This window comes from Dermacentor albipictus, chromosome 5 (genome assembly GCF_038994185.2).
Source record: "Dermacentor albipictus isolate Rhodes 1998 colony chromosome 5, USDA_Dalb.pri_finalv2, whole genome shotgun sequence".
In the NCBI taxonomy this organism is placed as follows: Eukaryota; Metazoa; Arthropoda; class Arachnida; order Ixodida; family Ixodidae; genus Dermacentor; species Dermacentor albipictus.
Genome location: NC_091825.1, coordinates 87,373,598 through 87,399,514, shown reverse-complemented (window position 1 = coordinate 87,399,514; position 25,917 = coordinate 87,373,598). Strand labels below are relative to the sequence as shown.

Below are 25,917 nucleotides of genomic sequence, written 5' to 3'. Positions count from 1 at the left end.
GCTCCCAGATCGCCTGTAATAAACCATATTGTAAAACTGCTAGCAGTACTGTTATGCCACTTTTTTCAATTGTCAGAGTGGATGGACCTCCACAATATTAAGAGTGCTGAACTGATGCAGACAAAAACCATTTTTCTAGGTGAACTGTTTATTTGTAAACAAACATCTGTGTAAATGTACAACCATTTGTAGTTTGAGCACATCAGAAATTTCTTAAAAACTATTGCACAGTACAAACTTCCTGCAGCTTGACACCATAACAAAACAGAATACTGAAGATGTAGTCTGTGTGGCCCTCAAGTAAAACACATTTCTCAAAAGAAATAAATTTTTAAAAATAAATACCTAAATTAAATGTAGAAGCAGACTGACATAACTGTTAATAAGAGCACTCAAAAAAGGCACTTGCTTTCTCTATTTGGGAGCCAGTGGTACTATTACCATGGCACAATTTGCTTGAGCCCACAGCACTCAACTGAGACCTGATATGCAGGGTGGTTATCTTTAAGTTTCATGGAATTTATTAAACACGGACTGTTGCAGCTAACATAATTCTAGATACAGAGTGCCAAACATTATTTGCATGAGAAATCAAGACACCATAGTCAGCTGATTAAGAAAAACTCAGTTCCTAATAAAGCTTTTCAAATTGTAGACGGTAATTTTACAAGGTGTGTGCACTTAGAACGAACTTCCAGAATGACAACAGTAACGAGACACATGCCATCAAACTGGCTGTAGAAATGCACTGCTGTAGCACTTACTTTTTTTTAACAGAACGCACTGTTATGCATTGAAGCACAAAAGTAACCGGAATGCCCATGTATTTCTCACATTTATGGAAAAATTTCGCAACTGGTGTCATCCTGGAAATTAATTTCAAGTGAATATGTCTTTCAAAATCACTGGCTACAATTTGCAAACTGAAATATGTGCCGTGATGTGATAAGTGAATTAATAAATTTATGAGAATCAGTTTAATGTTTCCATTTCTTGTGCTAGTAATGTCCACCTCCGAATAATCCAGCTCAAGAAAAAAAATTATGCTACCTGGCACAGACAACTTAAAGATCTGTAAAACTGAAAAAGGATCACTGTACAATCCTTATTTGTTGCTTGAATGGTATGTGCCAATTTCGGTAAACGTTACATACTTCTGAAACATGGCAATCACAATAAGTGATGCTGATGGGAGCAATTTATTATGCTGCATTGCTGTTGCATGATCCAGTTGTGTTTTCCGCCATGATAACGTTCCTGCGCAGGTCATTCCATATCAAGCGACTTATTCATATTAACTACTTCAGATTTTTATATGAAAAAAAAACAGCTATTAGTGATGTGCTGGAATCAAAGTTACTCCTTGTGAGAGTTCCATTACAATTTTATTCACTGCCACAAAAAAATAACCAAAGAATTCAGAAAAAGATATGGTTTCATGCAAACATGAAAGGCACATCATGCCATTACCAGAGATCTTTCGTTGCATTTTAAATTTAAGCCGACTTATACCTATTAATTTTACTCATATATTTTAGAAAGCAATAAGTTATTTTTACAAAGTTATGTCAAATGCAGTTTTTATTGAACTCTGACAATGGCACAGATGCACTTGCAGGTGTGCGATTCCATGCCGAATCGACCAGCATTTTTTTGACAGCACACATATAACTGAAACATTACTATATGTTTACTAGAGTTCAAAACTCGTTACCCACTTTTATTTATTTTTGCCAGATATTTTGTAGCACTTTGGTGACAGTTTAGTTTTCCTGCTCAGCTGAGCTAGAGGACATCAATCAACATTCTTCTTCAAATGCACATTGTATTGATCGAGGCCTTCAAATGGTGTGCGTGGAAATACGGTGAAGTGATGCAACTGCCAAAATAGCCAATTTTTTAAATATTTGAATACTTCAATTGCTTTCGGCACCGGCAAAAATGAGTCAAATTGCAATCCGTTAGTTTTTTTTTTTCATAACGAAAATTCACAGGACAGAAATTAAATACAGAATGGTAGCCCAGGTGACATAGTATAGCAAAAAAATGTGAAGCTTTGAAGGTTCAGCTAATCGCCTGTAAAAAAAAACAAATTTTAATCTTTTGCAAGAAGCTTCATGTTGAAGGAAAAAACAGCTTTCATGGTTGGCCAAAAAGTATGTGATACATTATTAGATAGCTCTACATGTCTGCTATGCATGTGTGAAGTTAAAAAAGGCATTATTTTTAAATGCGAGAAATTCTTTTTTGAAATTTTGTCAGCACCGACTTTTCTCGGATGTGCGCACTGCTTGCCGGCTGGGAATGCAGACCACAAAGCTGGCTTCGTCTCCACACAGATGACAGAGAAGCGGTGTTAGTGTCTGCATTTTATTGCCAAGGGACACATGCTCTAACGCAACGAGGCTTGTGTTTGGTGTGGGCCAGGTAAACCATACAGCCATTACACATAAAATATCAATACGAGGTCTGTTAGAAAAGTATCCGACCTTTGGCTGAAGAAAAAAAAAAACTGGGATAACTGGAGCGTTGGAAACCTAATCACTCTCAAAGTAGTCTCCTTGGGACTCCAGCCACTTCTCCCAGCGGTGCTGCCATTGTTAGAAGCATTCCGAGAAGGCCTCTTTCCGAATGGAGTTTAGCTCAGCTGTCATTGCACCCATAATGTCTTCTCTTGTCTGCAATTGTGCTTCTTTCAATGGCCTCTTGATTTTGGGAAATAGCCAGAAGCCGCAGGCGGCCATATAAGGAGAGTAAGGAGCCTGTCGAACTACAGGAGTCTGGTTTTTCGCCAAAAGAGTCTGAATCAAGTGCGAGAAAAGCATTGTCGTGATGGACGCGCCAATTTCCTGTTGACAACTTTGGTATCTTGCGCCACACAGCATCACATAGGCCATGGAGGACATCCCTGTAGTAGTCTTTAGTGATTGTTTGACCCTGTGGTGCGTACCCTTGGTGTACCACACTGCGGGAGTCAAAGAAAGCAGTCAGCAACACTTTAACCTTGATGCGCACTTAGTGGTCTTTGGTTGGTGACGTGGAATGCTTCCACTGTAATGACTGGGATTTGGTTTCCCGGTCATAAACATACATCCAAGACTTCTCACCAGTGATTATGGTGTTCGTGAAGTTGAGGTCACTGTTTGTGGAATCCAGCATGTCTGTGAGACTTCAACACGAAGTTGCTTTTGCTCCACCATGAGCAGCTTGGGAACGAATTTCGGGGCAAATCTCTTCATGGCCAAATCTTCGGTGATAATGGAATGTGGATAAAATGTGATGATGCCCACCTCTTCCACAATTTCTTGGATAGTCACACGACGGTCCCGCATCACCACAGGGTTCACTTAGGCAATGACCTGGTCATTTCGGCATATTGATGGCCGACTGGAGCGTGGCTCGCTCTCCACCGATGCGTGGTCGTCTTTAAACTGGTTGTACCACTCCTTAATCTGTGTGCTGCTCATAGCGCAGTCACCGAAAGCAGTCTGAATCTTCCGAATGGTTTCCACGTGGCTGTCGCCCAGTTTCTGGCAAAATTTGACGCAGTAGCACTGCTCCAGTCGCTCCGCCATTTTCCTTGCAATAAAAAAACGACGAGAGCACTGTGTACTACCTCATTCAAATGCTGCGTCCCAGCAATTCACGCTATTGGCAGGCGGGAAAAAATTCGTGCATGCGCGAAAAGGTTCAAGGGTGGCTGATGAAAACGCGCTTGTTTCATATTCATCAGGTGTCTGCAAAAAAGAGTCAAATACTTTTCTAACAGACCTCGTACGTATTAATATGTGAGGGAATCCTGCAGTGTTAAAAGATATCTTTCATGCAGTTTACAAAAAGAAATATCGGCTATTATGTAGACAGTAAATCCAGGAAGAGCGCTGATATTGTTCATACAAAGCATTTTAAAGGGCATGTCGCACTGCAATGCAACACAGAGGGAGCAGGACACTTCGTGCCCTGCTCCCTGGAGCCCAATGATGATGCAAGTAGAAAACACCTTCATAATTAAGACTGAAAGCCTACATAAGTGTGAACAAATTCTTGTGGTGTTGTTTGCTACCACTGTTTCAGAGCCAGAACGTGTTCACCTATAAAAGTCATATTTGCCTTGTTCAGTCTGATGTGGTCAGACACCACTGGCGACCACTTTTTGCATTCATGTTAAAAAAATACAAGTTGAGACTGCAGCTGTAGCGCTTGACGTCACCTGCCTTTGCAATGATAAAAAAGGCAGTCAGTTTGTTGAGTAGTTTTTGTGGCTAATTATATTAACAATCTTTCCTTGCTAGCTGACATGGCTTCATATATTTATGCTATATTTATGCTGTATGTGTGATCCACAAATGAACATTAGAGAAAATAATTTATTGCACTTAAAGAATACCTTTTTGTTACTTGTCACATGCATAGCAGACATGTAGGGCTGTGTAACGATGGGCGACATATTTTTGTGCCAACCTCCAAAGCTAATTTTTTACCTTCAACACGAAGCTTCTTGCAAAAAATTGGAACTTTCAGTTTTTTTAGCTGATCAACTGAACCTACAAGGCTTGAAATATTTTGCAGCTATCCCAAGTCAACCAGTCTGATTTTATATTTATTTTGTGCCTTCTGTATTTCCCTACATTAGAAGAAAATTCAAACTTTGCAAATTTTGGCAGTCACACCACTTGTCTCTTGACATGAACATCATCTGAATATCTGGATCATACAATTTCCCTTTCAAAAGAAACGTGTATCAGTGCCTTCTAGCTTAGCTGGGCAAGAACAATAAATTTTTGCCAAAATTCAAAAAAATTTTTGCGAAGGAAAATAAATGGGGAGCAAGAGTTCGGAGTTTCAACTATATCTGTGATGGTCAAAAAAACGCTGGTTGGTTGCCCTGGAATGACTCAAGTGTATGTATGAAAGCAAATTTTCTCAAAAATTTTCTTATTGTACCTACTCAAAATCAAGCAAACTTGAAATGCTTTGCCATAGTGGAACAGTTCTTGACAAAATTGGGTGGTTTGGCATGAAATGACTTAAGATACTTAAAAAATATATTAATAAGGAAACACTATCCTTACTGGAACCATATCAAAAACTAACATAAAAATGTAGTGAACTATAACAAAGCACAGCACTTGTATTCTGGATTAAGCAATCCAATGTGGGCTTCTCAGGAGACTTGCATAATTAGCATAAATAAAATTAACATAAAAATGTCAAGGCATAGAAAGGCACAACATTTGTATGCTCATTTGAGAAATCCAAATTGAGCCCTTCAGGAGACTAACATAAAACATAAAAATGTCGAGAGTTACAAAAGCACAACACTTGTGTTTTGGTTTGAGCTGTCCAACTTGGGCTCTTGAGAGGCTATTGGTCCCATGCGAGAAGCGAGGCCAGAGTTCTTTACATAGGGCATGTTGGTACCAGGAAACTTGTGACACGTGAAGCCTGCAACAACAAGAAGCCAGAATAAGTTTTAAAAAGCAACTTCTACATGCAAAAGAATGGCATGCAATATGCCCTTGTTATAATGAAATTGATTTATGTATTTGTGTAGCTTAATTCCAACTTTCCATGGGTACAGCTTTGCAGCATGACCATTTAAATTGATTCTGTGCGGCACGGGACTCCACTAAGTGTCAAATGCAGGAAAGCGCAAAGAGGAACAAAACACTGTAGCAAAATAACTTTACGAATATCCTCAATGTCGAAGATGTGAACTTTGCTTGCTGAGAAACAAAATGGTGAAAAAAATTCATGTTGTTCATAAATAAACCTGAACTGACAATTAAATTATTTCTTGTAACTTTCATAATTAAAATGTGCAGCATTTAACTGTGCTTTTCCATGCTCCAAATACAATACTGTCATGTCACTACAATTGAGTGTAGCTTCATTTGAAGTTAGGTTTCCTGAGTTCACATGCAATCGGAATGTACTTCTCGCCTTACAATAACTTAGGACTTTCTACATTAAAGAAGACACTGCTTACAGCAAAGTATGTTTTCTGCCTCAACGATTTAATTACTGTTATAATGAGGATTCCATGTAGTTGTGCACCAAGCTGCTTAGCATGAAACATGCAGAATGTGACAGATACGAAGAAATGCTGTCTTTTAAGAGCCATATGCCATAGGACTGACTTCTTTAACCCTTTTAGGGTTTACTGCCGTACATCTGTGGCTGTGACGGAACGTTCTGAAAAAATTTGCCGTTTCAGAACAAAGTGTTGCCTAGCATCCCACTGGAGGTGCTGCAACCTTCTGAGGCTTCTAGAAAATATTCTTAAAGTGCTGTCGCTCCATGGGTTTCTCCAAAACTGATTTTCACTTAGCTCCTTGGTGTCTGTCATTGCAGTAATTTGGGAGTGTTGCCACAAGTTTTTGTAAGTTTCATTACACAAAAAAATTATGCTGCTTTATCCTGCATAAAAAAATAAAACATCTAAAACTGCAAATACTGAAATGGTATTGCCACTTCATCGTTATTTAAAAATATTATTTACCACTTCATTTTCTCGGAACGTCACTCTGAAGAACTTAAATCTGCAATAAAAATATTAAGAGTGCACGAAAAGTGATTTTTGAGGCTGAACCGAATAATGCTAGAAGCAAATCAAATAATGGATAGCTTCTGAATAATGAACAGCTGATATCACAATTAATGTAAGATGAGGCTCACAACCTAGTATTATTAATGTTTGCAAGTTTCTGTCATTGTTATGTTATGAAGAGCTGTTTATTAAAAGCACAAATGGAGCAGCAAAAGGTTTCTTCACATGCACAGGACTCTTCAGTAAGCATAAATGATTGCTGTACAGCCTCTAAAGTACAGCTACTTAAGTAATGTAGCCTGGTCTGCTATTCTTACAAGTTCTTACGTTTTATGTCTATACTATGTTATTGGACGCGAAAATTTACCGTACTTTGGCTCAAATTTCATGTTTTATTGGTGTTTCGAAATATTAGAATACTCACATTTACAAATAGTGACCATTCAAAGACTAAATTGAATAGGACACTATTCAATTCGAAAGTTTTGAGCATTTGCAAACCACAAAAAATATTAACTCCTAAATTAGAGAGGCATATTTCTCCCCAAAATGTGACCCTCAACGGGCTAAACAAGAGCGACAGAAAAGCCCATTCATCTTTTTGATTATTTTAAGCCCATAATCTACTTGGCAATGGTTCATAATAACCCTGTTAACAGGTAGGTGAAGTAAGGAAGCAGGAATCAATTCTAACAATTTCAGAATGGGAGTAGTGGACATGTCTGATGGACTGTAAGAAGCTTTATACATTAGGCCCCAAGAGCCTATTTTCAATTTATTGAAGTATATGGGGAAAAGCCACATAAATATTTTTTTTCATATCTTAGAATACAAAGTGATAAAGTGTGCGTTAATAAATACGAGTCATAGGTTAAGTGCTTAGAATGAGTAAGTGCCCACTAAACGTAGTACTGTTGACAGCAATGCTTGCAACTCTGTCCATGTTGTTTCTTTGATTGAAACAACCAAAAGAAAATTGCCACACCACTCAGGTTCCCTCTGCTAAAAGGCTGCTGTCTGGCATCACATGGACCTCCTTCAATATAGGAGCAACCTTAATTCGATGTGGTCTGTTAAAATTGGTGAATCTACTGTTTCACATCTCAGAACCTGGAGAGCTGTTTTGATTTCTGCAATTTGGTGAACGTGCTCCTGCTCGAGCTGAGCAGTAACCACACTTGAGCATAGCTTCTCCGCAATTCGTGTATTAGAATAACACTTTCAGGCTAATTAAACATGTCGTCCATGTCAATAGATTTGGAGCGTGCTTCACAGACAACTATTCCTTGCAATGACAGCCATGTAGCACTGCTAATGCGCCAATGCAGCTCATGTTATGTGGTGGAGCCACTAAAAACTTTCAGCAGTGAAGGCAGCTTTCAAATTTTAGAAGCATTTGTGTATGGCGGCATTACGCACTTATGATCATATGAACAGTCATTCCAAATAGTAGGCTATCGTAGCACACAACTGCACACACGGGCTACTTGAAAGTCGTTTGTTATGCCAATGGCAAGTTCATAATTTTAGAAAAAAATGTGAATGTAAAAATGCAACCAGAAAGGATATATGGTACTTGCCTATAACAGCACTGACCCTGGTGGGGTCAAGAGCCCTTTTTGCCCCTTGGTGTTATTTCCAAAGGCCAAATGGCCCATGAGCTCCTCCTCTGTGAACACATGGTGAAGCAAGGCCCTTGCAAACTTTCCTGGTCCACCATGGCAGGCCATGGTAAGCTGTGCCAGGATAACCTTCTCAAAGTGCACTCCTTCAACCTATGTGAACCTGCACGTTTAAGTAAATGTTAGCAAAACAGTTTTAAGCCTTTCAAGCACATTCACACAACAGCCCTACTGCAAATAAATTAAAAAAGTACCTGTTGCAAATCTAGAATGCTAAACTGGACTTCTTACAAGCTTCTTATGCTGTCCGGATGCCACGTTTCAGAAGAACAATCCAGCACAAACAAGAATAATAAACCAAAGTATCCAAACATCTAGTACTTGAAAAAGGGGAGTACCAGCGAAACACAAATGACACGCACACAAGGAAACGGCATTGGACACGGACTCCCTGTCTAACGCCTCTTCCGTGTGTGCGCGTCCTTTGTTTTGCTGGTACCCCCCTTTTTCAAGTTCATCATGCACCAACTGGCCCAAGAGCTTGAGCTAATGCACATCTAGTACTATTTATTGTGATTACCATTCTTAGGATACTTCATATTTTCAGGTCTCTATTTTCCCATCCATTTGTGTCAATAGGTAGCCCATGGTCTAATGGGGAGATTGGGCTGCTATGTTGAGGGAAGAGTTCAAAATCAACCGTCAGAACAGCTTGGGTGACTGGTTATGCGACCCTGGGCATATGCCACTTTTAAATGAATCTCTTTCCCGCTATCTTGGGCAACTGCTGCTGCTTGTGTTGGCAAGCAGCATTAGGAGCTCGAAGAGGGACATGATTGTCGATCATTACTAAGATTACCACTACACATCATGTTCACTTGCTGTGCTCCAGATGTAATGTGTGAGGATTCCACTCCACTGTATGAAATGTACATAAGTTGCAAGGACAGTATGTGCCAACCACCACCTCAATTAAATTAATCGACTCGCAAAGCACAGGCTGCACAAGATCACGGAGTGAACTCAGAAGTTTGTGGACAGTCAGTTGATGTCCATGTCAGGGACTTCTAGGGAGACTCGGTCATTTCCTCAATGTGCATCATCGTGCCGTCACACATTGTATTACAATTCTGTCTGTCTTGTTGTACCACCGTTCTAATAGTCATCACGTATCACCACAATTCAATATATAAATAGACACTTATATCTACTGTTTATTTAATCTTTATGGAGAATACTTTGAGCATGAGTTTTTGCAGAGATCATGAATTCTACAGCTTAAAGGTGCACTAAAGAAATATAAATTAATTAAATTCTGGCATTTTAAGTGCCAAAATGACAATCTGATGTTTAGGCACGCCATAGTGGGGAACTCTGGACTAATTTTTACTAAATTAGGCTGCAAGGTACCTGGGCAGTTTTGTATTTACCCTCCATCAAAATGCGGTTGTTTGATCCTGTGACCTCGTGCTTAGCGGAGCTGTGCCAACACCCCTAAGCAACTACGCCATGAAAGCACTATAGAGAAAAATTATTTTAGATGTATCTGTACATGACCTTCCTACAATTCAAGAGATTCACTCATACCGTGACAAGAGGCCGAGTAAACTGTAAAAGCAGCAAGAGGAAAGATTGGTGGCAGTGCTGCCTTGAAGTTACCACACCCGCTTGCTGTGACGTCATGGATTTAGATGACGTCTGTTCAGGTGTAGCAATTTTTTTTACAAATAAAGATGTTCTTCATCATATTCCAAAAACCCAAATAAAAAGCGTCAGGAACATTTACAGAACCAATACAACCAAAGTATGAAAAAATACTTGGAATCCATGATGTGACAATGAGGTGTCAGCACGAAGATTTTGGGGCGATACCCAGAAAATTAAACTTTGAGCTTTATTTTCTCTAATAATCAAGCAACTACCAAGAAATTTACAGAAGTAGTTATTTAAGACGATGCTTTATTTAAAATTCATTTAGGGTGTCATTAGTGTCCCCTTAATACAAAACAAGGAATGCACTTGGCTGCGTAATAGGTTAACATGCATCACTGGTTCTCATTAAGGTAGGATTATCAGTATAGCAAAGGGCATGCACTGGCTGCTCCAGAGGGGAGCCCTTCCACTTCCCCTCAACCTTCCAATTTCCAATTTATGAGCAGTGATGCAATTTCTGTATCTTAACAAGACATAATGCCAAGATAGAGCATGTGGTGACCGGCACTTCGCACCATCCAGCTCGGCATCAATCTTTTTGGAATTTGGCCCTTGAAATGAAGAAAGCCCCGATCATTGCTCGTTCTTCAGCCAACTTTCTCGAAGGGTGCCGCTGTTCTGGTTTGATACATCTAGCAGTGCACTGCTGTATGACATAGGCCATTATACCTTCGTTCTGGTAAAACTATAAAGATGTTGACTCATGTAGACCACTAATGTCCACACTAAGTTTCATATCAGGCATATACACTGAAAAAGACACATTCTACGTTTAATATGTTCACAGGTGACACTGAATTCACTCCCAGTCCCGGTGCAGTTGTTAAGTCTTTCAGCTGAGTGCTTAAAGGCACCATGTCTCCTAATGAAGGCACTCTGCACCAATTGATCACTGGAGCAAATGCCTTGCAGTTGCATCAGCAATGTTTTTTTTCCTGCTTCCTGCAATACATTTTCACGTCATCACTGTATTTGATCATGGTGACGCTACAGAATGGATGACCAAAGAATTCACCTTTAGCGTGCCAGCCGGGGCGTCTCCCAGCTCACTTTGAATCTGAAAAAAGATGTCAGTATTAAAACGTGAAGCCACGATGCAGCAAAAGCGACAATCAAAAGAGCTACATGGACCATTAGGCTGACATAAATGGACGGATACAAATGACTAGTCATCGAATACACGAAAGTGTGGCTGCTCTTGCCAATGGCAGTGTGAGCTTGTCAAATAATTTATTTCACATTCCTCTACTTATATTAAAAATTATTTCCACGCATCTACTTAACTGTTATGGCCACATATTAAAGGCAGCTCCTTCATATAAGGCCCCAGTGTTACATTCTTTTACTCCCCGTCTACCTGATGCTACTGAAGTTTTGCTTACACTCAAAGAAAGAATTTCACAGACCTGCTCTTTCGACAAAAAACATGATTCCAAGCTTGTGGCAAAGCGTCGTCATTTAGTTCACAACGATGCGCTCCCCTTTCAATCTGCTCACTGTGTAGTGCTCGGATTCAAAGCAAAAATGGCTTTTCGACATAACTAGCTACTTCTATGGTCACAAGAAACAATGCTAATTATTGATGTTTATGTTGCCGATAACATATACATGCCGCCTCGAAACACAGTGGGACGACAAGGCAGATATGCCAGGCATTTATCTCGTTCCTTTACTGATTTTAAAACTTTGTTACATCAATCAGTTACTAAAGTGCGAAAAGCTGAAATTTCACGCTGTTACATTTCTTTAATGTTCTATCCCAGTAAAGTAGGACCTGGAGTGCCATGAAATCTGCCTTTCCGTGAATGCAGAGCACCTACGCGAAGCCGTTTGGGCGAAGCACTCGATGGCACCGAACGGAGAAGATAAAAAAAGAAAGTTGAATGCGCGCTAACAGGTGGAAAACAAAACACACGCGGTTGGCAAGGCGTATAACTCGGTGATTTCGCAGCACTCTGTGGCATCACCCCTATTGTATGTCACGTATAGCATAGAATCGCGTGTACACACTTGAAATTTTTTATTATTGCGAGACAGCCTCCTCTGTGTTTTCCGGTCGCGCGAACGTCGGCCGCACGGCGTGACAGACACCGCGGTGTCACTCGATCCTGAAGGGAACAGCGCAACAGAATACATTTTCGCTGATCCCACCGCCACCCCCCCCCCTCCCCTTTGTTGCTACAGCTCACTCACACGCCTTGTACTAGCGTGGCGCAAACGAAATATCTTCAATTACAGTACAGATCGGATGGTTTCAGGTCGCATTGTTATGCGCTCATTAATAAGGCTAACTCAATCGGTGCTCGAACACCGTATCAGAAATCATGGCGTACAACAGCCCTGTTTTAGCTGGCACCACATAGCTGCCTTACGTCACCACAAGCGGAGAGTAAAGTTAAACCAGGACAAAGCTCCACGTTATATATCACAAATCTAGTGCTGTACAACCAATTCTCGCAACGGAAGGATAGGGCTAGGAATGAAAACTAGAAAAGAGGCCCGCGGAAAACACGCACAGGCGCTGAACTCATTTCCGGGCTCCCGTACACCGCTTCGCAATGGACGAACAAGGGGAATTCGAAACATCAACTTACCTTTGATGACGCTGAGTCGGAGGCGATCATGGCGATCTTCGAGGCAACAAGCCCATAAAAGCGAGCAACACGCAGGAATATTCCAAAGATGTCACAGCGAAGCACACAAAGAACGCAGAAAAGCAGGAAGCTTTCAAGCGAACAGCGTACACGAACTCGCCGGAATGCTCCAAGCAGCTCCAAGCACCAACACCGCAAACGCGCAATCATACATGTACACTCATACAAATACACGCTTATATTATCATAAATTGTACTATTTGATAACAAATTCTGTGATGTCATGTTATTACAGAACAATTGTTGCGCTTTGCATGTGTATGAAAGTTTTTTGCTTCACTTCTTTGATGAACTACTTTCTTTGGCGCAGTAACGCGGTGCGCCGGCCGGAGCTAATGGAGTGCGCGGGAAAAGGCGCCAAATTCAAACGTCGCAAACGCCGTGCTAATTTGTGCGCGCACAGTTTTCGTCGTTTGGATTTAAAAAAAAAGTAATGCGTGCCGCAACCATGCGAACTGAACTATTGACCAGAAAAGTACAGAAAAGTCGCTGTTTGTGCTTCTTATTTCGACGTCACAGCAAACTGCAGGCGGTCTGTCGTCCCATTCTTTTAAACATTTGTGTGTGTGCTTCTGCGCTGTGCGATTTGTCACCGAGAACGTATAGCAGCGCAGATTCTGCGTGGTGGCCGAGCAGATTCCCAACACATTCGCCAGCACCCCGTCTACGTCACAGAAAAGAATGTGGCCTCCATGTGAAATATGAGCACGATGACATACATATCAGCCAAGCTTTTCGTTTCGTTCTGTGCGTGCTAACGGGTAACATCTAAGCGATACGCACTCTGTAAAAACGATGTTCACTCCTTTATCCGCCGCACCCGCCATGGTGGCATAGTGGCCTGAGGTATTGCGCTAATAACCCGAGTGCTTGGGATCTAATGCCGCTCGGGGCGGCTGCATTTCGATGGAGGTGAAATGCAAGAACGTCCGTGTACTGTGCGTTCGGTGCAGGTTAAAGGACCCCAGATGGTGAAAATAAATATGGAGTTTCTTACTACGGTGCGGCTCATAATCAAAGCGTGGATCTGGCACGTCAAACCCCAGACTTGAATTTTGTTAACGTTCTCCGCCACCTTGACCATATTTAACATGGAGGCATGCAATGCCGTTTCCTAACACACAGCCAGGGCACTGCCCCCTTATAATGGACGCCGATGGAAATGCAGGATGCGTCCAATCATCGGTTGTTTGTCACTGCTAGTAGAGACGTTTGTCTTCTCAAACTGCATATATATATATATATATATATATATATATATATATATGCAGGGTGTTTCTTCCTGCTAACTTTAGGCCGAGTGTAAACTCTATGCATTCTATGACGACGCGACTAAATGCATGTTGCTCCCTTTGGTATGTAGCGTGTCGCGCTGTTTCTGTGTTTTGCTTAATTAGCTAATTAGTCAAGGATAATTAACCAACTTCTGAAGCAAGGAAGTTAGGAAAAAAATTCCAATTAGCAAGTTGCAGAGCAGTTGGCAACACGCACGAATAAACCGTTTCTGTCTTTCTATGTGTTAAGCATTAGTGTTTTTCAGCTTACTGCGTATGCTCGCGAAATACAAAAAGCACCACATGACATGCCCGCCTGCGAGTCGTGATTGCACTGCTCCTAAGCCTTCCGCGCACAAACGAAAACATACCATTTGACCGGTGTGAACACTCGTCTGCTTATCGCCATCATGAACCGCAGCGAGGGAAGCACGTCGCTGGCGTCAATACTTCAGCCAACGCCTTCGTCACTGCCCTGTCGCCTTTTAAGCGGCAGCACACCCTACTCGATGGTATGCTCGTTTGAGAGCGCTGCAAGCACGGCGCGCAAGCGGGTATGTCAGGTGATATTTTTTGTATTTCGCGGGCATCCGCAGTAAGCTGAAAAACAATAACACTTAATAGATAGAAAGTTACAAATGGCCTAATCGGACGTTTTACAAAGTGCTCTAGAACTTTCTAATTGGAATTTTTCGCCTAACTTTGTTCCTTCAGAATGGCTAATTTTCTTGACTAATTAACTACTTAGGAAAAATACAAGAATAGCGTAACACATACAAGAGTGAGCAACATGCATTTGGTCACATCGTCTTATGGTGCATCGGCATATTTTTAAACTCTGAGTAAAGTTAGCTCAAACACGTGTATATACATCTATGGTTCAGGTAACGTGAAACAACACCCTGTATATATGCAATGGTGACAAGTGATCAGTAAAGCAACATATATATGCAAAAAACGCACACATACGTATGTTTGTGTGTTTTTCACATATACTTCGAAACTCAGTATTGCTCGTGACTCAATCTTATTCAACAATAAGTTAACAACATTTAGTAAACGACTTTATTGTTGAAAACTACTCAACAATGGTTCAATACTCAATACTATTAAACTATATGTCAAGAGAATTTAGTCAACGACTTTATTGTTGGAAATTACTCAACATTGGCTCAATAATAGTCAATACTATTCAACAATATATCAACAGAATTTAGTCAACGACTTTATTGTTGGAAACTACTCAACAATGGCTCAATAATACTCAATACTATTCAATGATATATCAAAAGAATTTAGTCAACGACTTTATTGTTGAAAACTACTCAACAATGGCTCAATAATACTCAACACTATTCAACAATATACCAACAGAATTTAGTCAACGACTTTTTTGTTGTGAACTGCCCAACAACTTTACTGTTGAATTATTGCTCTGTGGTTTCAATATTTGTTGAGGTATTGTTGAAAGGCTATTGAGTCAACAATTCGTCAACAATATGCCAACAACATTTCAACAGTCATTTTCATAAGGGTTCTTTCTTCAAACACAATGTCGTCTTTGCGTTGGAAAGATTGGGCTGTTATTTTTTGCGGATGTAATTTTATGCCGCTTCCCCTTCCAGTTTGTTTCCATCTTCGTGTAGGATATGTTGTATTGTTGTTGACTTCCTGCCTAACAATTTCATGTGGTTCCAAAATATTCAAGGTTCGGCCTTCTTTTTCTCACTTATTTCTGACAACCAACGTTCACTTTCACATTTTATCTTTCCTTGCACCAGTATTTGAACCATAGATTTTTTCCCCGGTATATTTCCCATATACTGGCTACTTGATCCTGCGGTAACTGCACTTTTTTTTGCATGCCTGTGCTCTCGGGATGCTTTTTGTCGTTAGGCGATCGCTTCTCGTATCTCCCTGTTCCACCAGCTTTTCGGTTTCTTTGTTCCTTTCCAACGAACATGTTGTTTCTCTTTCTGTATTTCTGTGGTTATTACACTTAGAAGCTCACTATATATTCCCACTCTTTACGTGGCCATTTGCCAAGGTCTTCTTCGACTCTAATGACTATATTTGGTATTTTCTCAGCGTTCCAGTTTGGACTTGCCATTTTGCACTCCTTGCTCTCCTTCCCAACTACATATCCCTTTTTTAAGATGATGCGTTTATGGTCGCTCCCTATGCTGACATACCCTTCCTCGTCAATGATCATTTCTCTCAACTTATCATGAATTTCTTTTGTCATCAGAGAGTAATCAATGGTCGATTGCAGGGTTTCCACTTCCCACATGATGTTCCCTTCAGACTTAGGACATAACCTCGTTATCGTGTTCACGATAACGAGGTTATGTTCACAAAGATCTAGCATTGACTTCCCGTTGTTGTCGGTATAGTCATCTAGATCCTGTATGTGGGCATTCATGTAACCTAATAGGATAATTTCGACATCATTCCCGAGACCCTTAATATCAGCACTTAGGCATTCCACTAACTCTTTATTCTTCTCTGTGCAATTACTTCCGCTCCAGAAATACGTTACGCCCAGCCAAATTTTGTTTCCACTCACTGTACCTGATAACCAAAGATGCTCTTGGCATATTCAATTTAGTCTTTTCCATTTGGCTCCTTCATGGATGAGTATTCTGACTCCCCTTTCTTTCCGGCTTAGTTCTGTTGCACCCTTATAAACATAATTCTGAATCACTGGCGGCTCTTCTGAGTTTCTAAGGTGCTTTGTCTGTAACTGCATACATCCCTATTTATTCTCTATTTAACTGCTCCTCAGTCTCTGCCCACTTTTTCTTTCTTCTGCCGCCTTGCATGTTCATGTAGCCTATTGCATGGCGAGATCTATTTCTTGTTTTCGTCCTTTTTCTGGTATTGACGGCGATGCTATTCTGAGGTTCCCCTAGGGGACCTTCTTCATTACCACCTACTCTGGCCTCCGCAGCGACCGTGGGGCCCCTAAAGAAGCAACAGCGCGACCAGCAAATCGCCAGCCCACTTCTCGCTCAAGCCTTTAATTGAAGTCGATCCCGTCTCGTTCAAAACCACTACACCTTCTCACTTCCCTGTTTACTTCGACAACCTCGAAACCTTTCTCTCAGGTCATTTTCCATACCGCCTCATTAGCAGCCACTACGCCTCTTTGTACGTGACTGTCACGTACAGGCACCTCCGGCACCGTGCACACCACGATCTGCACCCGAGGGGACAGCTCGCGCAAGTCGTCTACCCTCTTCGCCAAGCGATGGGCTATTTCAGTCCCTCTTCTGTTTAGGACGTCATTTAGCCCACCTGCTACTATGACAAGGCTGCGCAAGTGTGCATTTTCCACAAGCTTTGCTTTTGCTCGCTCCATGGCAGAACCCGGTGTGCGCCCTGGAAATGTCCCTACCGCCACTATTTTATCGCCTTTCACCCTCCATGGTAGAGTGTAGAAGCGCGACTGAACTAGGACGTAGAAAGAAACAGATACACAGACACAACGCTTCACTTTCAACTATAGATTTTATTGTCGCACACATCGATCAATATATACCGTACAAGCAGAAACACACGTGACAACAAAAAAGAACATTCAGTGGTACATTTTGATAAACCGTAGAGGTGTGCAAGGCATGGTGAAAACATGTAGTGCAATGGTCACAAAGATAAACCGAGGAATCATATCTCCTTTTTAGATAGCGACACCCAAGCCTTGCTTACGCAGTTTTCCTCTAATTTTGCCATCTCGTAGGCCTCCACAATCTCCCTCGTCATCCTGTTATGAGCCCTATACAGAATGGAAGTACTTTCAAACATAGGCTTGCAGGAACAATCTCGGCAGTGAATAGACAAATGACCCAAGATTACCCTGGTGACGTTATATCGATCCTCTTTTAAACTCTCATTGGTGCATCTGCTCGTTTGTCCAACATACGTTCTTCCGCATGAAAGTGGAATGGCATAGACAACATGATGAGTGCAGGTTACAAATTGTTTGCGATGTTCAGTAGAACATGCGTGCCTTTTCTTTTTCTCTGTATATTGACCTGCCCGCATAGCTTCTGTAGACGCTCAGGGGCAGAGAAAACCGCGTCCGCCGCCGATTTCGCAGCTTTTCTTTTGAAATTATGTGAGATGCAATGAATGTATGATGCCACAGCAACTCTCTTTGCTCTAGCATTGGCACTGATTCCTTTTGACGCGTTTTCTGCACTTCCTGCTTAAGCCCTCCGCGACAGAGGTGAGCATAGGCATCGGGTAACCAGACTCTGCCAGGCGCTTGGCCTGATCTCTGAAACTGGCTTCCACTTTGTGGTCACATGACTTCATCAGATAATTCTTCAAACACGATGTTACTACTGCGCGTTTCACAAGTTTTGAATGAGCGGAACGAAATGGTAGGACTGGCTTATTGCCTCTCGGCTGATAACTCCAGCAGGTCATTTGTGGAAAAAAGTACAATCCCAAGTCTAAAACCCTTATGAAATTGCATATGGGGACATCATGTGTCTACAATAAAGGGGACAACACTTCAGTGAACGAGGTTACGGTTTTCGAAACCAGCGAGTCAAAATTGTCTGATTCGTTATTTAATATGAGTAGAAAATCGTCAACGTATCTGAAGACTTTCAGGACATCGGCGTCATATTTCAGGCGTTCATCAAGAACCTGGTCATGGTTGGCTATATATAAGTCAGCTATATATATCAGCAGGGAGCAATGCATGACGCAATGCATATGGCACCTTTTTGTTTGACAACATTTCCTTCCCAAGTCGCGTAAGTCGAGTTAACATAAAAACGAAGAAGTTCTAAAAATCTGTCGTAAGTCAAACCACAAGCGTTTTGAAATCGAACCCTTCCAAACTTGTCAGTGCAGTCAGTTAGACATTTCATCACGTCATTCTGCGGGAGAGAATAGTACAGGTCATTTAAGTCAATGGAAAATGCGATAAGATTCCTGTCTTGACAGTGTTTAAAGAATTCCACCACTTCTTCAGACTTGATTACCAAAAATTGGTCGTCCATTGGCAGGAGATCTAAGTGATTTTGTAAAAACGTTGCTACATGTTTCTGCCAGGTAGCATTCTCTGACGCTATCACTCGGAGGGGACATTCGGGCTTGTGCGTTTTTGCTGAGAAAAACAATTCGAGGACCCCTTTGTGCTTTTTATAGACCGGGATAAGCCATGTAGTTTGAAGCTTTTGCATAGCTTCTTTGCTTCATTTTGGACTTTCTTAAGCGTTATGTCGTTGTGAACCCTGAAAGTTGACGAAATGGCTTCACGAACATTTGAATGATACATGGTCCTGTTCATCACCACGAAACCGCCTGCCTTATCCGCAGGGATAAGTGTGAGCGCATTGTCTTTCAAGAACTTGACAAGAACTACGCTTCCCACTTAAACGATTCAGTAAAGCTGCGTCCTTACTCATCCGTTCTAAACTAACCTTACCGGACGTAACTTAGGTAAACTGCCTACCTATTTACCTACCTTCCTTCAGCGTCCGGCCACCTGCTTTGCCCATTTGTGCCGTTGAACGTCATGTCATCTCATTCCTTTCCATCTCAGCCGGTACCATGGTATCTCGCCCCTTCCTCCCTTCAGAGTCAGCCCAAAGGCCGACAAGCCCCAACAAATCATGAGTCTGGCGTGTGCAGCGCGAGCCTTGTCAATCTGGGGTCTCACTGACTTAGCAGTCCGAGTCTATAGTGTCAGGATTGGGGGCTCAATCCCTTCGTCCGTGGTCCTTTGCCAAGATTGGAGTACGGCATGAATTCGAAGGTAGCTGGCCCATGCCGTCGTCCAACTTATTTACGCTGAGATCGTTGATGAAGTGAAGAACTGCTTCTCATCGAGAACGGGGAAAAGGGTTTATTTACAGAAATTAACTCAGTCTAACATGACTGCTTGAGAAAAAGAGTATTAGTCCAACAGGACTGCATGAGAGAAGTGACTCAGTCTAACATGACTGCTCAAGAGAAGTGTGTCCAACATTCGCACAACCACAGTTTTTATACACTCGATCCGCCGGTCCTACGACGCGGCGGCTGTTCGTTTACACATCACCAACTCACAGCTGCTCTGAAGACCAGTTTACAGACACAAAGGCACACACATTCCGTACACGGAGGCAACCGCACGGGGTGCCGTTCCGGGAAACTGTCGTTGTCGATCGCGCGTCGCTCATTGTTCCGAGCCACTCCGAACCGTGAGAAGCACAAAAATAAGTCTTCCCGCGGTAGCTTCTCCAGGCGTGTCAAATCAGCCCCGCGTTGAGGAACTCTGGAATCATTGTCCACACACCGAATTCGTCCCGTCACAATGTCGAAGGGGCTGGAGGAAGGCGGCGGATTCCAGCGCAACGGTCGCTTCTTTGAGCGCCTCGCAGCTGCAGCGACGGAGACGGGGAGGTGCGCGTCTTGCACCCCTTGTCGTAATCGGGTGGCAAGGTGGCAATCTTGTTGCGCAACTCGCCGTTCTTGACAGCGCCTCCATGGCCCGAAAAGTCTCGACTGTCTAGCGCTGAGAACCGCTAGGCAGGAAGAGAACGGCTGCTGGTCAGGGGGGGGGGGGGGGGGATTGATGTCTTGGCTCGCAGCGACCACCTGTGCATTGATGTCACCGCCCCAAAACATCCAACAAGGACAGGCAACTGCAAAATGAACCCCACAACACGGCTCTGCGCCGAGATGACGTGCATTGGCTCTCACTTTAAACTCGCTAGGCTTCAAAAAAACAACAACAACATAAGTGCAGAAGCAAACAAAAAATGCTGCATTTCGCTATGCCAATTTCTGAAGCAAATTACTGCTGACACATTCAGCAATCAAGGAGGGAATCCTGCCAAAAGAGAGGGGATCTTCTTCACTTAATAAAATTAACACTAGTAACCCTAAAATTTAGGCGGGACCCCCAAACGCAGAATTCAAATTAGCCTGCTCAAACCATCCGCATTGCTATGCAACTTTCCTTTCTTATATCTAACGGAGAAGTTGTACTCTTGGAGAGTGAGGCTCCATCGGAGCAAGCGGCCGTTTTTGTGTGACATTTGATTGAGCCACGTCAGAGGACAGTGGTCGGTCTCGAAGATGAACTTCGCTCCGTACAAGTAACACGACAACTTCTGGGCGGCCCAAACCAAACAAGCGCATTCCTTCTCTGAAGCGCTGTAGGCTTCCTCTCTTACATTTAGTTTACGGCTGGCGTAGAGGATAGGATGCTCCTCGTTATCGTCGCCGACTTGACTAAGTACCACGCCCATACCTCTGTCGCTTGCGTCGCATTGAACTATGAATTCCTTTGTGTAGTCTGGCGCGCGAAGCACAGGGCGAGAAACCAATAGCGTTTTCAAACTTTGGAAAGCGTTCTCTTTGTCCTTATCCCAGAGTACGTTACTCGGTGCTCCCTTTCGGAGGGCGTCTGTTAATGGACTTGCCAATTTCGAGTAATTCGGAATGTACCGTTGATAGTACTCCACAAGTCCCAAAAATGAACGAAGGTCCGTTTTCGGGCGCGGCTGAGAAAATTCTCCAATCGTAGCTATTTTCAGCTCAGCCGGCCGTCTCATGTCCTGACCAACAACATGGCCCAGATAAGTAACCTGCGAACAACCAAACCTACACTTTTCCGCTTTCATCGTTAAGCCGGCTTCCCTCAACCGTGAGAACACCTGTTTGAGGTGCGATACGTGTTGTTCCCAGCTGTCCGAAAAAATGGCCACATCATCAAGATAAGGTAAGGCGAACTCCTGCAAGTCCTTTAGGACAATATCCATTAACTTAGAGAAGCTAAACGGCGCGTTCTTCAGCCCGAAGCTGAGTGCGAGAGGGCGAAAAGTGCCTACAGGCGAGATGAATGCGGCATAGCGGCTGGCACTTTCTGAAAGGGGAACTTGCCAGTACCCCCGCACGAGATCTATAGTTGAAATGTATTTAGCAGCGCTAACTCTTTCAATTCGTTCCTCAATGTTGGGTATCGGGTACAGCTGATCCCTAGTGATCGCATTTAACTTCCTGTAGTCAACACACGGACGAGGGTCCTTGTTAGGGGTTTCTACGAGTATTAGCGGTGACGTGTAGTCACTCTCAGCGGGCTCAATAACTCCCAACTCTAGCATGCGCTGTATCTCTGCCTCCATAATCTCTCTCTGTCTTGGAGACACCCTGTAAGGTTTTGATCTTACTGGTTCGGTAGAGGTCAGCTCAATTTCATGCGTTATCAGTTCGGTTCTACCCGGCCGATTGCTGAATCTGTCGAGATATTCCCCTAACACCCCTTTTAGCTCATCTAGCTGCTCGGGTCTTAGAGCATGCGAGCTTACCGAGTGTTCTACTACTTCTTCTAGGCCGATTTCAGAGTTGGAGGTTGCCCTATCCTCCTTAAACTTGGTACCGATGCCATCCGGCTCTTTGACAGTATAGTTAACGACTCCGCTCCGCTCTACATACGGCTTCATCAAATTACAGTGATATATCCTCACTTCCTTCCTGCGACCGGGCATTCTCAAAGCATAGTTAGTTTCTGAAAGTTTGTGCAACACTTTAACGGGCCCGTCCCAGTGAACTTCAAGCTTGTTCTTTCTTGAAGGTTTGAGGATCATTACCTGGTCTCCGGCGTTAAACGTACGAAGCCTCGCATTCCTGTCGTAATAGAATTTGGCGTTCTTTTGAGCTAGTGCCATGTTCTTTCCGACTAGTTCTTGGGTTGCGCTTAGCCGTTCCAGTAAATTTAGCACGTATTCAACCACGGTTGGACTCTCCCCTCTTTCCTCCCACATCTCTCTTAACATTCTCAGTGGAGACCGGAGTGTCCTCCCATACACTAGTTCTGCTGGTGAGAACCCTGTCGCTTCATGTGGAACCGTTCGCAAAGCAAACAAAGTTGCCGGCAGACAGTTCTCCCAGTCCTCCTTGTGCTCGTAACAGAGCGCACGCAAAACTCGCTTAAGCACCGAATGCCACCTCTCTACACTGTTTGACTGAGGGTGATAGACAGAACTGTGTATTAACTTTACCCCGCACTTTTGCAAGAATGTGGAAGTCAGTGCGCTCGTGAATACTGACCCTTGATCTGCCTGAATTTCGGCTGGAAACCCAACTCGTGCAAACACTGTCAAAAGCGCGTCTACTACTTCAGTGGAGCTGAGCTCTTTCAAAGGGATTGCTTCTGGAAACTTGGTAGCCGGACACAGCATGGTAAACAAGTACCTGTAGCCTGATTTTGTTTTTGGAAGAGGCCCTACCGTGTCTATTACAAGCCGTCTGAAAGGCTCTGTTATTAAGGGCACTACCTTCAGTGGAGCTTTCCAAGTCTCTCCTGGTTTACCAGAACGCTGGCAGGCGTCGCATGATCTTACAAAGTTTTCTACATCTTTGAAACAGCCAGTCCAGTAGTATTCCATAAGCAATCTTTCCTTTGATTTGTTTATGCCTAGGTGGCCGGACCACCCATTTCCATGACAAAGACTCAAAAGGTCCTCCCTATACTTCGTAGGTATGACTAACTGATCTAAAATCTTACCCTTTCGATCCCTGTAATGCCGATACAACAATCCTCCTCTCTCAAGTATCGTTACGTTGCGCCTAGCAATGCCTTCTTTAGCTGTGTCACGTAATTTAGCTAAGCTCTCATCATTCTTTTGCTCAGCTGCCAGTGACTCTCTATCCACGCGTAAGAGTTGATCAAAGTTCTTTGAGGCCGGTGATAACAACGACCCTGTCTCGCTTGTGAGCGCGTCTGCTTGCTCTTCCTGCAGGCTAGAACTCTGACACTCTAGTGCTACGCTCTCATTGAGCTGGTCAACTGGCAGGCTCTCCTCAACTGTTCTTTTGTCCCTCGGGCCTAGCTCGGATTCGGGTATTGAAGCTATCCCCTTTTCTGCTTCAGCTGGAGGAGCTTGAGCATTTTCAGCCGAAAGCGCCGCGATCTTACGAGCTTGGCCTCGGGTCAATGCCTGTACTATGCCCTCTCCCAGTTTGAGCCCTCTGTCACGCAGTAACTGATTCGAACGATTCGAAAAGATGTAGGGATACTGCAGTGACAAAAATTTGGAAACTGCAGCCTCAGTCTCTAGCTCCCCGAATGGTCCACTGATTTTGACTTTGGCCATGGGCAGACACACGCTGTGTTCTTCTACAACCTGTTTTATCCATGCTACTTCTCCGGTGAAGTCATCTACCATCACGTAGGACGGATGGACAATGTCCAGCGTGGCGGCACTGTCTCTTAGCACTCGGCATGGTTTTCCATTAACTTGCAGGTCGTGGAGATATGGACTTAAAAGTTCCATATTCTCATCGTTTTCCTCCACGTAGGAAAAAACTACGCTAGGCTTCTCGCAGTTTACAGCTATATGTCCCAGTTTGTGGCATTTGTAACAGCGAATTGGTCTAACAGATTCGAATTTTCTTTTCTGTTCTTTTTGTGTGGTTTCTCCGTTAAGTTTCTCCTCGCTCTTTTCTGCGGGCTTTTCCGCCATGTCTACAGGCTCTGATCGTCTCGTTTGCGCACCCTTTTTGAACGGAAATGGTTTCCGCGGTCCATTTCGACCGTCCCAGTTTCCCTCCTCGGCGTTCAACTTTCTACGGGTTGCGTACTCTTCGGCTAATTCAGCCGCCCTTTCCACAGTGTTTACATTACCTCTGTCTTGCACCCACAGTTTCACAGCTTGGGGGATGGTTTTGTAAAACTGCTCTAGACACATGCATTCAATGATCATGTCTCTGCTGTCGTACGCTTCCGCGCTTTTAAGCCACTCGACTAGGTTGGCCTTTAAGCTATATGCAAACTCCGGATAGCCCTCGCTATCTTTCTTGCCTGTGCTCCTAAACCTTTGCCGAAAAGCTTCGGCTGAAAGGCGGTATTTCTTCAGGAGACTAGCCTTAACTTTCGCATAATCATATGCATCCTGCACACTTAGTCTGGCGATTACTTCCGCCGCCTCACACGGCAACATAGACAGCAACCGCTGTGGCCATGTACTCGGGCCGAAGTTCATCTTCTCGCAAGTCCTTTCAAAATTGCTTAGGAACAAGCCTATGTCGGTCCCGACCTCAAATGGCTTTAATAGCCTGTCCATGCGGTACGATTCTGCCTCACTTGATCGACCCAGAGCGCCTTCACTTCCTTGAGGCAACTCCAAACGTTTGCTTTCAAGTTCAAGTTGCATTTTCCTTAACTGAAACTCGCGATCTTTATCGCGTTCCTCTCTCTCTCTATCCCGTTCCTCTCTCTCTCGTTTTTCTCTGTCCCTTTCTTCTCTTTCTCGGTCCCGTTCTTCTCTTTCTCTTTCCCGTTTCTCTCTCTTTTTGAGAAGTTCCAATCCCATTTCAATATCTTGCTCACTGGCCTGATTGGAAATTAGCTCCAATAATTCCGATTTGAGCATTTCCTTGCGTACATCTAGGCCCAGTTCCTCACCAACAATCAACAACTCGTCTCTCAGCAGTGTCCTTAACTCCATGACTGCTGCTTTACTGCCTTGATTCTGCTCTCTAAATCTAGCTAGGAAAACACAACCTAGCTAACACACAACAATCTAGCTTCCCTACTGTTCTAAACAGAACAACCCCAAAATGAAGCCTAGAGAGTCAAAGCAAAAACCAAGCACTCACCGCAGATACAGCACCATGTCGCAAAGTCCATCTCACCGCTGTCAGCCAGTTGTCAGGATTGGGGGCTCAATCCCTTCGTCCGTGGTCCTTTGCCAAGATTGGAGTACGGCATGAATTCGAAGGTAGCTGGCCCATGCCGTCGTCCAACTTATTTACGCTGAGATCGTTGATGAAGTGAAGAACTGCTTCTCATCGAGAACGGGGAAAAGGGTTTATTTACAGAAATTAACTCAGTCTAACATGACTGCTTGAGAAAAAGAGTATTAGTCCAACAGGACTGCATGAGAGAAGTGACTCAGTCTAACATGACTGCTCAAGAGAAGTGTGTCCAACATTCGCACAACCACAGTTTTTATACACTCGATCCGCCGGTCCTACGACGCGGCGGCTGTTCGTTTACACATCACCAACTCACAGCTGCTCTGAAGACCAGTTTACAGACACAAAGGCACACACATTCCGTACACGGAGGCAACCGCACGGGGTGCCGTTCCGGGAAA

At 43.3% G+C, this 25,917-nt stretch overlaps 1 protein-coding gene and 1 long non-coding RNA gene across 12 annotated transcripts in view; one reads left to right on the top strand and one right to left on the bottom strand.

Moving 5' to 3' along the window:
* Nucleotides 1-25,917, top strand: part of LOC135906845 (cytochrome b5 reductase 4) — a 441,851-nt gene that overhangs the window by 120,240 nt on the left and 295,694 nt on the right. The gene's annotated exons all lie outside the window — the stretch shown is intronic.
* Nucleotides 131-12,647, bottom strand: LOC139059922 (uncharacterized). Its single transcript, XR_011514512.1, has 4 exons — nucleotides 12,480-12,647; nucleotides 10,901-10,942; nucleotides 8,131-8,335; nucleotides 131-5,445 (listed from the first exon to the last, which is right to left on the bottom strand). It is a non-coding gene; the product is annotated as an uncharacterized lncRNA (long non-coding RNA).